Source organism: Trichosurus vulpecula, chromosome 5 (assembly GCF_011100635.1).
Source record: "Trichosurus vulpecula isolate mTriVul1 chromosome 5, mTriVul1.pri, whole genome shotgun sequence".
Lineage (NCBI taxonomy): Eukaryota > Metazoa > Chordata > Mammalia > Diprotodontia > Phalangeridae > Trichosurus > Trichosurus vulpecula.
In genome coordinates, this window is record NC_050577.1 from 56,125,457 (window position 1) to 56,139,273 (window position 13,817).

Genomic DNA, 13,817 nt, shown 5'->3' on the forward strand with positions numbered 1-13,817 from the left:
GCTGAGGGAAGGTCATGAAGTAAATGAATAAAATGCAGGATGTATCTGGGGAAAGAAATATTCAACTTGAGCTAACTCTTGGGGTAAGTAGTGACAGATAAGACTGGAAAATCCAAATCATTCAGGGTTTTGAATAATAAGCTAAGGAACTTCAATGTGAATTTCAGAGACAAGGGGGTTATATTGTAGTTTAGGAAGCTTAATCTGGCAACAGTATAAAAGATGGACTACCTGGGGGAGTGAGTGGCAGGAGAGGCTGGAAGCATGGACACATGGACACTGACTGGTGGTCGGGTGGGGGGTGTGGCTACTGTCCCATTCAGGCTCTAAGTCATGAAGACTCAGCTAGAGTGTTGAAAGCAGGAATGGAGAGAAGGTATCAAAAAGCAGAGACACAGCAACTGATTGAGTGTGGAGACAGTAGAAGCTGGGGATAAGGGGCAGAAGGATGAATGAGTTATCCTCAGTAGATTATATGTTTTGAAATGGAACAGATTTTGGGGGCGGGGATATGATGGAAACTGAAGAGATCGATTTTGGAGATATTAAATTTGAGTGGGAGTCCAAGTAGAGAGGTCCAGGAGATAACAGGAAATGAAAAATATGAATTTAAGATTATGTTCATTTAAGAAATATTCATATACATACATATACACACGCTCCAGATTTATAATTTCATCAGAGTGGGGGAATTCTTGGCATAGAACTCCCTCCACCAATGCAGTTCAGCAATTTACGTGTAAAAGACTCAGAGCAGGCTAGAGCAGGGAGAGATGAAGTGACTTGCCCACTGTTACAAAACCAGCATGAGTCAGACAGAGCAAGCTTGTGTATCCATATCTTCCTAACTCTAAGTCTGCCTCTCATTTAAATTCTGTTCATTTTTTTTTACAATGAAAACTTCATCCAACTTATTTTTTCCAGAGCATCAAATAAGATAATAACTGCAAAACACTTAGCACAATGCTTGGCACATGGTAAGCACTATATAAATGTTAGCTATAATTATTATTAGAGGACAGAAAAAGCAAAAGAAAACTTCAAAAGGATTTCTCTTAAAAAACAAGAACATAAACCTACACTCGGCCAAAAGGAAATCACCAGAAAAACAGAACCAGAAAAGAGCCATTGAATTATAGAATTGGACGGGCCTTATAGGTACCTTGGCCTACCCACAGCTGAACAACAATCTTCCCTACAACACATCCTGACAAGAAAATTTGGGCCTTAATTGCACTTTCATTAAGTAAGAAGTTCTGCAAAAAAAGTCACACTTATATGTTCACATTCACATTAAATACCTGAAGAAAAAAGTCCCCCCCAAACCACAAAAAAGTGCTCAGGTTTAAATGATTTAATAAATATTTCAATAATTTTGTTTTTGTCCCTGTGTTAGCTACATCTTTCAACAATTCATCTGACAAGGCATTTATTAAATGGCTACCATGTGTCAGGAGCTGAGCTAGATGCTTAAATATGGGAGCTTCATGTCTTTTGTGGCCTGAATGATCTTGATAAGATGGATCATGGCATATTACTAAATCAAAAATTTATTATTTATTATTATATATAAATATGTTATATATAAATATATTATATTGCATATAAATTATATATAAATATATTATATTATATATAAAATATGTTATATATTAAAATTATTAAATTTTTTTAAAAAGGTAAACACATCTCTCTCTCTTTTTTTTATTAGGGATTTCCTATAGGACCAGAATTCTGCCTGAAACAGAAAATGATGAGGCCCCACTGATAACACCCGACAGAAATAATGGGTCCCTTGGTTGGTGAGGAAAACTGCATTGTCACTTCGAGCAAGGATTCCTTCATAAAAGAATCACATTTTTAGGTTATCCCACATTTGTTTGTGCACTGGTCAGCTGCAGTTGTGTAATCCAGCAATCAGTAAGCAATGGGGGAGGGAGTCACTGGGACCCTAGAAGCCACAAACAGGCTGGAAGTGGTATAAGTCAATCGACACAGTATCTGCTTAACTTTTAATTAATTTTTATGACCAAATGAGATGATACATCTATAGCATATTCCCAACCTCCAAGAACTACATAAATAAAATGTTGTCGTCGTCATCATCATCATGATCATCACTATTTACCACATCTGACCCAGTATGTTAATCTCTCTTCTCTAAAAAGACAGAAAGGACAAATCATTTGACAAGAATTTAATAATTACAGTCATAAGCAAAGCATACACTGCCTCCACCTCGAAACAGTCAGTCTCCCTAGCTATAATGGTGAGATAGTGAGAGTATCTACTGTACCACTCAGGGCTCTAGTGAAGATGAAGTGAGGTGCTATAGGCAAAGCTCCGAGTAAAGCTTAAAGTGCTACATAAATGTCAGATGCTCTTCTTATCACTACTACCATTAACTAGGAAAGATCTAGCCTATGAGGATGGGCACAATACTTAATCAGTAAATACTTAATGATGCCAATTAGTTCACTCTGGAAGACTAACCCCAGTTAGATTCTTACTACATTGGAAAATATCTTGTCTAAAACATTTATCCCAGCTCTAGCACACTAAGAAATGCATGTTAAGAACTGAAGAGATGAAGACCCACCACAGGCAAGTACTGAGTTAATGTCTCAAAAAAAAATATACAACAGCCTCAGGACCAATCACAGGTCCCTAGGAACTGGAAATATTAAACATTTCATGTGCTCAAGAATTCAGCCAATGGATTGGGGGGGAAGGGAGATGGGAGAGGGGGAAAGATAAAGAAATCAATGTAGTTAGTAACTGCTTTTAGAAATAGTTGGTTCAGTCTGCTTTTGAATTATGAGCACATTCCCATCTGCCATATATACAAGCCTTCCAGCACAGTTTTATTTACATAAGCTTGTAACACAAAGTTAAAACCTGAATCTGCTTATAACATATTTTCTTAAATACATTGTATATTGCTACACAATGTTAAACCCCTCAGAAACAATCACATAGGGTTTAAAAAACCCCCACAAAAAATCTTTAAACTACATCTTTTCATAAATAACACTTTAGTCTATCCTGTACCACTTAATCACCAGAATTACTAATCAGCAAAAATCAGTGTGAGACCAATAGCTCAGTGACTGTCAATAAGATTTTTTCAGAAGCTTATATACAAATAAAACAGTAACTTATGTTCCCAGCTAACAAACAGCCTTCTTTCTTTCCAGCCTGAACTATGTAAACGCTGACGAGGGCAGGACTAGGAGGGCTGGTTCTACTTTCATCCCTCTGAGATTGTTCTGTCAGCGAAACAAGCTAAAAACAAAATATGAATGACAAGTGCACATACTTAGCGATTGAGAACACAGAGTCCAACAGTGACCACATTAATCTCTGCTCAAGAGGTTATGTGGCTTCCAGGCAGAAATATTGATTCTGACCTAGTCTGCTGCGGTGGAGTTTCATAATAGGCGTTCAGAATTCACGCTAGGGAATTTTCCCTCAAAATGGGGACTTCCAGGCCTTTTTCTCAGTTTACCTGGGAACCTGGAGAACAAGTCCTTCTTGGCCCAGGATAACACAAGCAGAAAGGGTTTATTTAAATCAGATGTTCTGCTTGGTAAGAAAAAAATAAGGTACATGTACAAGAGCTTTTCAGGAAACTGAGATGGCGATTTGAAAAGTCAAAATTTGAAGAATTAAGGACTAAGCATGTTGACAGAGCTATTACTCTGAGTTAGATTTCATTTTTTCAGATTTGGTTTTCTTTCCATTTTTAAGGCTCAAATTCACAGTGTATTACCTTAACTTTTCACTCTAAACACACTTTATGAAGCTACTGACTCACTTAAAAGGCAGGATATGACAGGCAGAGTGAAAGCCAGCCTCAATCTCAGGAAGACCTGGGCTTAAGACTCTTTGACACACACTGGCTATGTGATCCTGGACAAGTTACTTGCCTCCTCACTGCATATGGCACTGTACATGTTGCCTAGACTTTGATTTGTACTTGGTCCATCAGGGTATACTTATGAGGCAGTCACTGCAAACCACAAAGGAGCTAAGGCTGTAACTGAAGAGGAGTTGGACTGCTTGTATTCAGAAAGCTCTGAAGCCCGTTTGGCATTCTCAAACTTCTTTCTGGAGCCAAAGTCCATGCTTTCAGCACCAAAGTTTCCCCAGTGACGTTATGTGGTCACAAGTCACTGGGTACTAAAATGATGACCAAAAGGGAAACACATACTGCAAATCTGAGTAAGCTGCAGGCTGTGCCAAAGATGAGGTGCTTCTAAGAAGTAGTACAGGTAACTATGGCAGAGTCAATAGAGAGCCTGCCTTGGAGGAGCCTGGTTCCTGCTGCTTGGATCTCAGGGACTTCCCAGAGATGTGACCTTGGGCAAGACACTAAGCAAGTCTCGAGGTTAGAAGGCACAGAGCAGGTGCTGACCTGCATTGAGTAGGGCTTTCCTCATCTGCTGTACCCTATACCAGTGCAAACAAAAATGGCCTAAAAGTCTTCATTGAAGACTTCCATGACCCCTCAAAATGCCTGGTGCAGTAGAATTCGTATCTGGTTTGGAGTTGGAGGATATATTTGAAGGCCAACTCTTCCAATTACTACTTGTATGCGGAAATTCCTACCATCTCTCTCCACTTCAATGTCCTCATCTGTAAAATGAAGGGATTGCATCTGATGATGATCAGAAAGCCTCTAAGACCTCTTCTAGTCTGACAACAGTGATGTTTTGTTTTCAGAGTGAGATAACAGACAGACAACCCAAGTGCTGCCCTGGACTCCATGAAATACTAGAGAAAATTTTAGCGCAATGGGTAGCTCCGCCATGACAGATTCCTAGGAAAATGTTTACAGGATTATATACAGGATGAAAAGGCTAAGATGGGGTGCAATATGCTTCAGGAGCAGGAAAAAGCACTTAAGGAGAACCTGGGTCCATGGGTTACTGCCATCTTTTATTACCACCATGTTACCTGGTAAATTATGTCGCATTGGCAGAATCACAAGCCAAGAATATACAGGAAACGAATTTTTATTAGTCAGCGTGGCTGTCTCGAGAATGAATATTCCCCACTTGAAAGAGAAGCAACCTACCCACTGTTCCATCCATCAGCTTTGCTGATGACTAATTTTTTAAGAGATAATGAAAGCATGTTTTTCAAATGTGTGTCTGATGATACATATTCTAGCTCATGCTGACGTTTGAGAGGGCAACATGGAGGTAAAAGTCTTGCAGTTTTGGCTAATTCTATCCACTGCTTTAGAACCTTATTTTTGGGTTTCAAATGAGCAATCTCTCTCCCCCACCCCCACTCAACTCCCTCGACAAAGGCAGGCAGAAATAGGAAGTGCTTAAACTGGTTAAAGTCTTTATTAAAGCTGAGGGGAAGGAGTCCCCTAAACTTCAATATGTTGTAGTTTGGTTTTTTAGTTTTTCATACAACATATTCCCAAAGGACAATTTTAATTAAAGGAAAAGGTTAGGGCATTCATTCATTCATTCATTCATTCATTCATTTGTTTATTTTTGGCTGCCATTATTAAAAAGCAGAATCAAAGAATCTGGGCACAGGAGGACATTTACCGATTTGAAAAGCTTACATTTAAGTCAAATCTGGGAGTGAGAAAAAAGTCTGTTTTGGTATTCTCAATTTATTGGGGTTATACCTGCTATCCCTAGAAAATGACTGAATTGAAGTGGGAGGAGAGCGTATATTTTGCTCAAGAGGAAAAGAGAGGAGCAGATGTAATTCACTGAAGAAACCCAGCTGGCGGCATCCTGGAACCTGACTGTTATTAACTTGCTTACATGGGATTAATACATATACCACAGTTGGACATATATGCTGGATGAATATTGAGAGCTTGGGAGGAGCTGGTTTGTGACTTATCTCTTTGAAAGTGAGGTTAAACTCAGAATGGCCGGTTCCAAGTCAACTCTAAATGGAGTGGCTCTAAATGAGCCACCGGCTATAATAGGTTTGTGCTCGAGAGGTGGATGGGGGTTATTTCCAACATTCTAGCTCATTTCTGCTTATCATGACCTCAAAATTATGAGATGAGAGGAGCCTGAATCCTGAAAGCATCAAGGGATCAGAGAGGAGATAGGGGAGGATGGTTTACTATGAGGGTATAATTTACTCATTTGGATATAGGCTTTCTTAAATGGAAAGAGCCACCCCATGACTCTGAACATTTTCATCTAATGATCTTGATGTGGGTTACAATCATTATTCAATTAAGTCTCAAAATAGCTCTGTGCAATAAGCCCTGAACCATTATCTCACCCACTGTACAGCCTGGGAGGCAGAGAGATACCGTGCAGCCTGGTAAGCAAAGTGGCCAAGCTGTAAATAGTGAAAGGTCACATAAAGAGCCACCAATCACAGGAAATACCCTGGAAAAGTCCCGTTCCCCCCCCCCGCCCCCACTCCAGGTCTCCTGAGTCTCTCACATATACATGGCCCACAAGGCCCACAAGAGAGTCAAAGGTCATGCCATTTTGCTCCTTCTACAAACTGAGGTCAAGAGAACAGGAGGACAGGATCACAGCTCCGGAGTGGGAAGAGTTTCTAGGAGACATCTAGTCTAATTTCCTCATTTTATAGATCAGGGAAATGAGGCCCAGGTAGCCTAAGTGACATAAGGGACAGAGCTAGGATTTGGCCGCAGGTCCCATGACCTCAAGTTCAAAACCCTTTTCAACACACTGCAAATCCATCTGCCGCATGTTGACCACGGAAGCAGTGGTCAAGCCTTCCTAACTCCATGTTTCAATGGTGTGCTGTCAATTCCTCTTGGAATTCCCTTTGCCTACCTGGCTGCTTCGCTGGAGTCTGAGGTTGGCAGAAACCTCTAGGAAAAATACTCCCCATGTAACAAGTGAAGACTCTTTCCCACATTCATGGGTAATGTGGCATTTTTGAAATCAAGTTGCTCTACGCCTTTATCTACATTAGGGATCACAACAGGGACTGAGGTGTGCAAATATTGTTTATGGGCCAAATGCTGACCTTTATTTTATTGAAAATTTTTATAGAAGCCAATAAAATATACAATGCAGATACATCTTTTTTAAGGCCACATTATCCTATTTTATAAGGAAGAAGGGTTTCAATTTAATTTTCGAAGTTTAAGCAATCTTAGAGGAAATTATATACACTATCATCCCCATCTCTTGCTTTCCTTCCCCTCGGCGAACCAACGTCATTTGTCAAACAGGAAATTAAAGGGGACATAGTAACAACAATAATGATAAAATTATGGGTAACAGATGACATTTCTATGACATCTTAACGCTTACAAAGTACTTTACCCATAACCATGCTATGTGGCATCTGGCACTGTACAAATTATTGGGGATAAAAAGAGAGGCAAAACAACCCAACCCTGCCCTCAAAGAGCCCACAGTCTGATGAGGAAGAAAACCTGCAAGTGACGATGTTGTACAAACAAGTCATATACAGGATGAATGGGAGATGATTCCAGCAAGAAAGCACTAGCATTAAGGCATTCCCTTTACAGTTGGAGAAACTGAGGCTAAGAGTGATTTGCTTAGGATGTTAGAGTTAGAATTCAAAGTCTCTGAATTCCCAATTCAGTACTCTTTCCATTCCACCATACTGTAAGTACAGTTGCTAGCAGCAATATAGGAATAGATGAGACATAGACTCTGCTCTCATAGAACTGATAGTCTTATAGGTAAAGTAAATAAACATGAGATCAGGCTAATTTAAGGGGGGGGGAGGCTTTTCTAGTTGAATATATCACACATATATTAATAATGATGATAATTAGCCTTTATTACTATTTTAAGATTTGCAAATCACTGTATATATGATCTCATTTTATTCTCACAGTAACTTTGTGAGGTAGGTACTATTAACCCCATTTTTCAGAACAGAAAACTGAGGTAGAGAGGTTAAATGGTTTGCCCAGGAGAGTTGCTTACCCCTGTTTGCCTCAGTTTCCTCATCTGTAAAATGAGCTGGAGAAGAAAATGGCAAACCCACTGCAGTGGTCTTTGCCAAGAAAACCCCAAATGGGGTCATGAAGAGTCACACACTGACTGAACAAGAAGAAGAAATAACACACAACTAGTAAGTTATTTGAAGTCAAATTTGAACTTAGGTCTTTCTGACTCTAAGTACAGTGCTCTTACCCTAGCCTGTGGAGGACAAATATTCCAGAGATAGGGACTGTAGAGGTTTAGATGACAGGACTTAATAGGTACTAGGATGTGCTGCAGTAATTCTATCCTCCCTAGGAGTTAACTAAAGACTTAGCTAAGAGGAATGATGGGAAAGCCCCCAAGAACTATCTTCCTGAAAGAATGGTTCATTCTCAAATGCACCAGCTACATTATGTTCCCACCTTTTCCCCAACACCAGGTCCATAGGGGACCAGGTATGTCTCACCTTATCCAACAGAAACATTCTGAACCTGTTGTGGGTTGAGTGGGGTATCTCCTAGAGATGCTGGTGGAGAAGTAGACTTTCAGTGAAAAGTATAAAGAATACGCCATTTCTGTATGACTTGGATATGACACATGCTTTTGAATAACTGTATTTCAATGGCTCCCTGATGTAACATCTCTTTATGAGAGAGATAAAAATATATCCCCATTGATTTACATTATAATTTTTAATTGATGCTTTAAAAAGATTATTGTCACTTCCTGATGACTCTCCTCCTCTCATCACTTATATTATAATTTCACAAAGCCTTTATCTTCTTAATTGCTGATTGATCTTCAATTGGCAAGAGCATCATCTAACAATTCACCTTAAATCACTCTCTCCGTTTCTGCTATTTCACAGTGGTCTACACGCAGACAAGGGGCATAGAAAAGCAGAAAAATCACAGGACTAAAAGCCGGGAGATGTGCATTCTGGTCCCAACTCTGCCACTAACTAGCTATCCAACTTTGGCCAATGCGTATCACCTCTCTGGGACTTGGATCTGCTACCTGCAAAATGAGATCGGGTTATCTTCTGTGGACTAGAGAATCTCTAAGGTATATTTCAGCAATAAAATTCTGCGACTTAAATGAACTGCAGGAATTCCTTATTTAAAGTAACGCTGCTGAGAATCCTTTGAAGAGGCAAAAATCTTTATGTAATACAAATAATTGACATTCATTTTCTTTCATTTCTAAGCTCGGTTTTCAGTAAGTAGAGGACAAAAAGGTTTTGGGGAAAGGAAGGAAGTTAGCTTCAGCAGATAAATCGGACAGGTAAATGGCATAAATAGCACACGAAATCTCATTTGCTGGCTGAGATTCTGTAATCTATGAAACCTAGAGTGCTTTAATCTTTATGCACATAAAGCCCAGAGGGCCAGACCCTTGAGTCACAGGAGAGAAATCTGTACACCGCAAACACCTGGTCCCCACAGAGAGATTATCCTATTTCCTAGTGAACAGAGAGGCAGAGGGGGCAAACGGAAAGGATGGAAAAGAGCCCTGAGGGTCAGAGGACCTGGGTTTGAATCCTGGTTGTGCTACTTGACCCCTCTATGGCCCAAAGCAAGTCACTTAACTTTTCTACGGTTAGTGTCCTTGGGTGTAGATACAGATGGCTGACAGTTACAGAGAGATGATACACAGAGATAGACGGATAAACAAAGAAATAGACAAAATATTAATTGTGTACTCTGTGCCAGCCACTGTAAAATGTGGGGGTCCGAGTAGTCCTATCCAACTTTAAACCTGTGCAAATCTGAATTTGTAAAGTCCTTGAAAGTAGGGCTCTTGCTTTGGGCCCTCTATGTGCAGGCAGAGCCTAATGAAATGTTCTGCACACAATGGGAGCTCAAGGAATGCAGAATGCTACTGATATGACACTATTAAGCTACCATCTTCTCCTCACCCACATGCCGCATGCTTTATTTAGAGGCAGTACGGTAGAGTCCTGAAGTCAGGAGGGAGATCTGGATTCAAATTCTACCTCTGACATCTACTAGCTGTTTGACAGTGGGCAAGGTGATTAACCTCTGCCTCAATTTCCTTCATGTATAAAATGAAGATTTTACCATCGACAACAGCCACTTTACAGGAAAGTTGTGAGGATCAAACAAAAACACATAGGAAAAGCTTTGCCAACCTTAAAGCTCTGTACGAATGTCAGTTATTATTTTATTTTCACTTGCCTACAGAAATACCACCAACTCCACTGTAACTGATTGTGTATCTGAGACAAACATCATGATTTTAACTTCTGTCTGGCCTCCTGCAGCCCCCATTATAACTCACTGAGGATGGCCTCAATGGTATGTTGGAACTGAAATACTGTTTTACATGGAAGCAAACACTGGTCTCCATCAAGCCATCTAAATAAAAATGAACTCTCTCCAGACTTCAAAAGAGCTTTAGTCTGATGGTCAAAAGACCAAAACTAAAGCTCAGGTCCAAGCCCCAGTTCTGACACGTCCTAGATGTGTGACCCTGGACAAGTCATTCAGTTGCTTCTAAGACTCAGTTAGGGACCCCTTCTCATGCATAAAACCAGCCTAATATATACACTTGCAAGACCTACCTGACAAACAAGATGGAAGTGAGAAAAGCACTTTGTAAACATTAAACTCTTATACATAAATGGGGGTTATTAATATTATCACTATTCTGTACAATATTTTTAGGTGCCTGAAATGTACTGGCACACAAATATTTATAAGATTAACCTATCTACTACCTTGTTTTGAACAAAGATTCCTATCTCAGCTTCATTCCTCTATTTAAAAAAAGTTACTTACTGTAGATACAGGGTAGTCCTACTGAACCCTTCTATATGATTATATTAAACCAAATGGAAATGATAAAATACGTATTTAGAAGATGCTGATACTACTTTCAGAAAATGTTCCATGGATCATGCTAAAATTTAGACAAATTTCTATTACAGTACCATGATAAAATAGACAAGATAATATATTGGATCAAGGCAGAAGAACTGAATAGCTCATCTAGACAGGAGCCAGTTATGAATAATTTTAATAAATATGCAAAGATGGTATTCTGCCACATAAAATGGCTAGTCAATTGTAAACCTGAAATATATTTTGAGACTATAATGTACCTATCCTTGGAATTAAATAATTAATCGTCATTCCCACCAATACAACCGTTTTGATTTGGGATGTCTGCATTTTGCCTCCTGCTCTTCCTATGATTAATTTTGATCACCTCACCATTTTATCTACGACTATTTTATAGATTTATTTTATAACTCCATTTTATTCTGCAGCTAAGCGTCTGTGTACTAGAACGCATTGTTGATCATTCACCAAATCCATCTATAGACCCCAGAGAAAATGCAATTGAACTAACCTGAAGGATGAAGTTTAGAATGATAAATCATCTCTGAGCCACAGAGAGGCTGGCATCTGAGTGTGTGTATCAATGTTTGTATACTGATGATGCATGCACTAAGACAATGCAACCAGTTCTAACTAAAGACATAAGCCCCACCCCTCCCCAAGTTACTGTGCCCTTAATGTATGCCCTGCACATGCTACACAGACTGCTTCTCACTCCCACAAAGTAGAATGCAAACTCCTCAAGGGCATGGCTTGTTTTTTATTTTTCCTTTTTATTCCGATGCCAACAGTGTCTTGCTTAAGAAATGTTGGGTGAACGAATGATTTGAAGGAATATTTTTATTATTATTATCCTTATTTTGGCTTAGACCTATAATATATGTAATCAGTGTGGGCAACTCCCAGCATGGAAACTTCTCTCCACAGAGGCAGACAGGCAATTTCTCTGTAATTTATGGTCTTAGAGAACTATCTGGGGCACAGAGGGGGTACATGATTTGTGTGAGGTCACATAACTACCACCTGCTAGAAGCTGGCCCCTCTCTCTAGCTAACACAACACACTGCTCTCAACCTACAAATTTATATGTGGAAGAAATACCTTCACAAGATTTGAAATACTATAATTCTTCATGCCAGGCTTCTTATACTATTCTTGGTTGTTAATAATAATAATGGCTAATATTTATATAACACTTAACTATGTGCCAGGCACTGTGCTAAGCACTTTATGAATATGGTCTTATTTGAAAATCCTCCCCAAAACCCTGGCAGATGGGTGCGGCTGTTCATCAGGATGGAAGACTCAAAAGGAGAGCCACAAAGCTCTCATGCATGCTCTGGGATTATCCTAAACTCTCCAGCCTTCAGTTTCTGTGAGATGAGGTGGCTGACCTGGGTGGTTCAGGAATTAAGGTAACAGTTTTAATTCACTGTGCTTGGCTCATGCATTAGGGTTTCATCTTTCCTGTTAATCTTGAAGAAACCATATGGTTTGGTGGAAAGAATCCTGAACTTGGAGTCTGAGGATCTGGGTTTGAATCCTGACTGTGTCACTTACTACTTATGTCACTGACTCTGGACAAGTTGTTTACTGCTCTGAACTTCAGTTGTTCAGTCATTTCTGACTCTTCGTGACGTGATCTGGGGTTTTCTTGACAAAGATACTGGAGTGGCTTGTTATTTCCTTCTCCAGCTCATTTTACAGATGAGGAAACTGAGGCAAACAGAGTTAAGTGACTTGCTCAGGGTCACACAGGGAGTGTCTAAGGCTGAATTTGAACTCATGAAGATGAACCTTCCTGCTTCCAAGCCCAGTGCTCTATCTACTGCACCATCTAACTGCCCGTGACTTCAGTGGTATCGCCTGTAAAATAAGGGCTTTGAACTAGATGACCTGTGACATCCCTTCCTGTTCTAGATCTATCATCTTATGACTGAAAATCTTGACAGTTCTCTTTTAACACTAAAATCCTAAGAACTCTATGATATTGAAGCACAAATCTCCCTTTCTCCCATAACAAACAAACATTTAACTACTTTGGAAAGGCTTGTAAGGAACACTTCTTTCTTTTCCTTGGTTCATTAACTCTTATTTACTCAGTTTTCAGCCTACAGTAAGGGCACCCTCAGGGCCCTCAGACACCATTGCTTTCCTATGTGCTCTTCCCCTTCCCACTCTGGTTTTTTCCACTATTGACTCTTTACATTTATGTTTAAGAGGAACCAAACTGCCATAATAGAACCCTCATTTCTGATCTCTGTCCTTCCTAAAGACATGCATTTTTCTGTGACACAGATAGAAAAATTGGGCATTCAGCAGATTTGTAGGTGGTTATACATGTCGGTGTCTTTATTATATTGTGTAAATGGTCCATTACATGATTTAACTTATCAAATTGTTTACAAAATCCCATGTATATTCATGGCTACAAGATATACCATGGCTACACAAAGCAATACTTAAAAAATATAATTGTCTATCACCTTCTTCATGTACATTTCAGGCCTCACTGCTTCAGCGTAAGTCAGCCATGAGGCAGGCTATTTGAAATCTTCTGCTTTTTAAAATACGTACTTTAAAAGCTCTTAAAATTCTGCTGAAAGACTTAAGAGACCAGGGCTTGTCTCTAACAACCGCCTTTGTTGGTGGTGTTGTTATTCAATTGTTTTAGACTCTTCATGACCCCGCTTGGGGTTTTCTTGGCAGGGATACTGGAGTGGTTTAACATTTCCTTCTCCAGCTCATCTGACAGGTGAGGAAACTGAGGCAAACAGGGTTAAATGACCTGCCCAGGATCACAGAGTTTTTGTGTAAGACCAGATTTGAACTCAGAATTCTGACTCCAGGACCCAGTAGGGCCCCAATAAGGCAGTTAAGTTGCCCAGTGGATAGAACACTAGGCCTAGAGTCAGGATACTGAGTTCAAATCCAGCCTCAGACACTTCTTAGCTGTGCGACTCTAGGCAAGTCACTTAACCTTGTTTGCCTCAGTTTCTTTATCTGTAAAATGAGC

The 13,817-nt window shown here is 39.7% G+C and overlaps 1 protein-coding gene across 2 annotated transcripts in view; it reads right to left on the bottom strand.

Annotated features, from left to right (window-relative positions):
• RSU1 (Ras suppressor protein 1) overlaps nucleotides 1-13,817 on the bottom strand; it is a 236,079-nt gene that overhangs the window by 79,593 nt on the left and 142,669 nt on the right. The window lies entirely within an intron of this gene.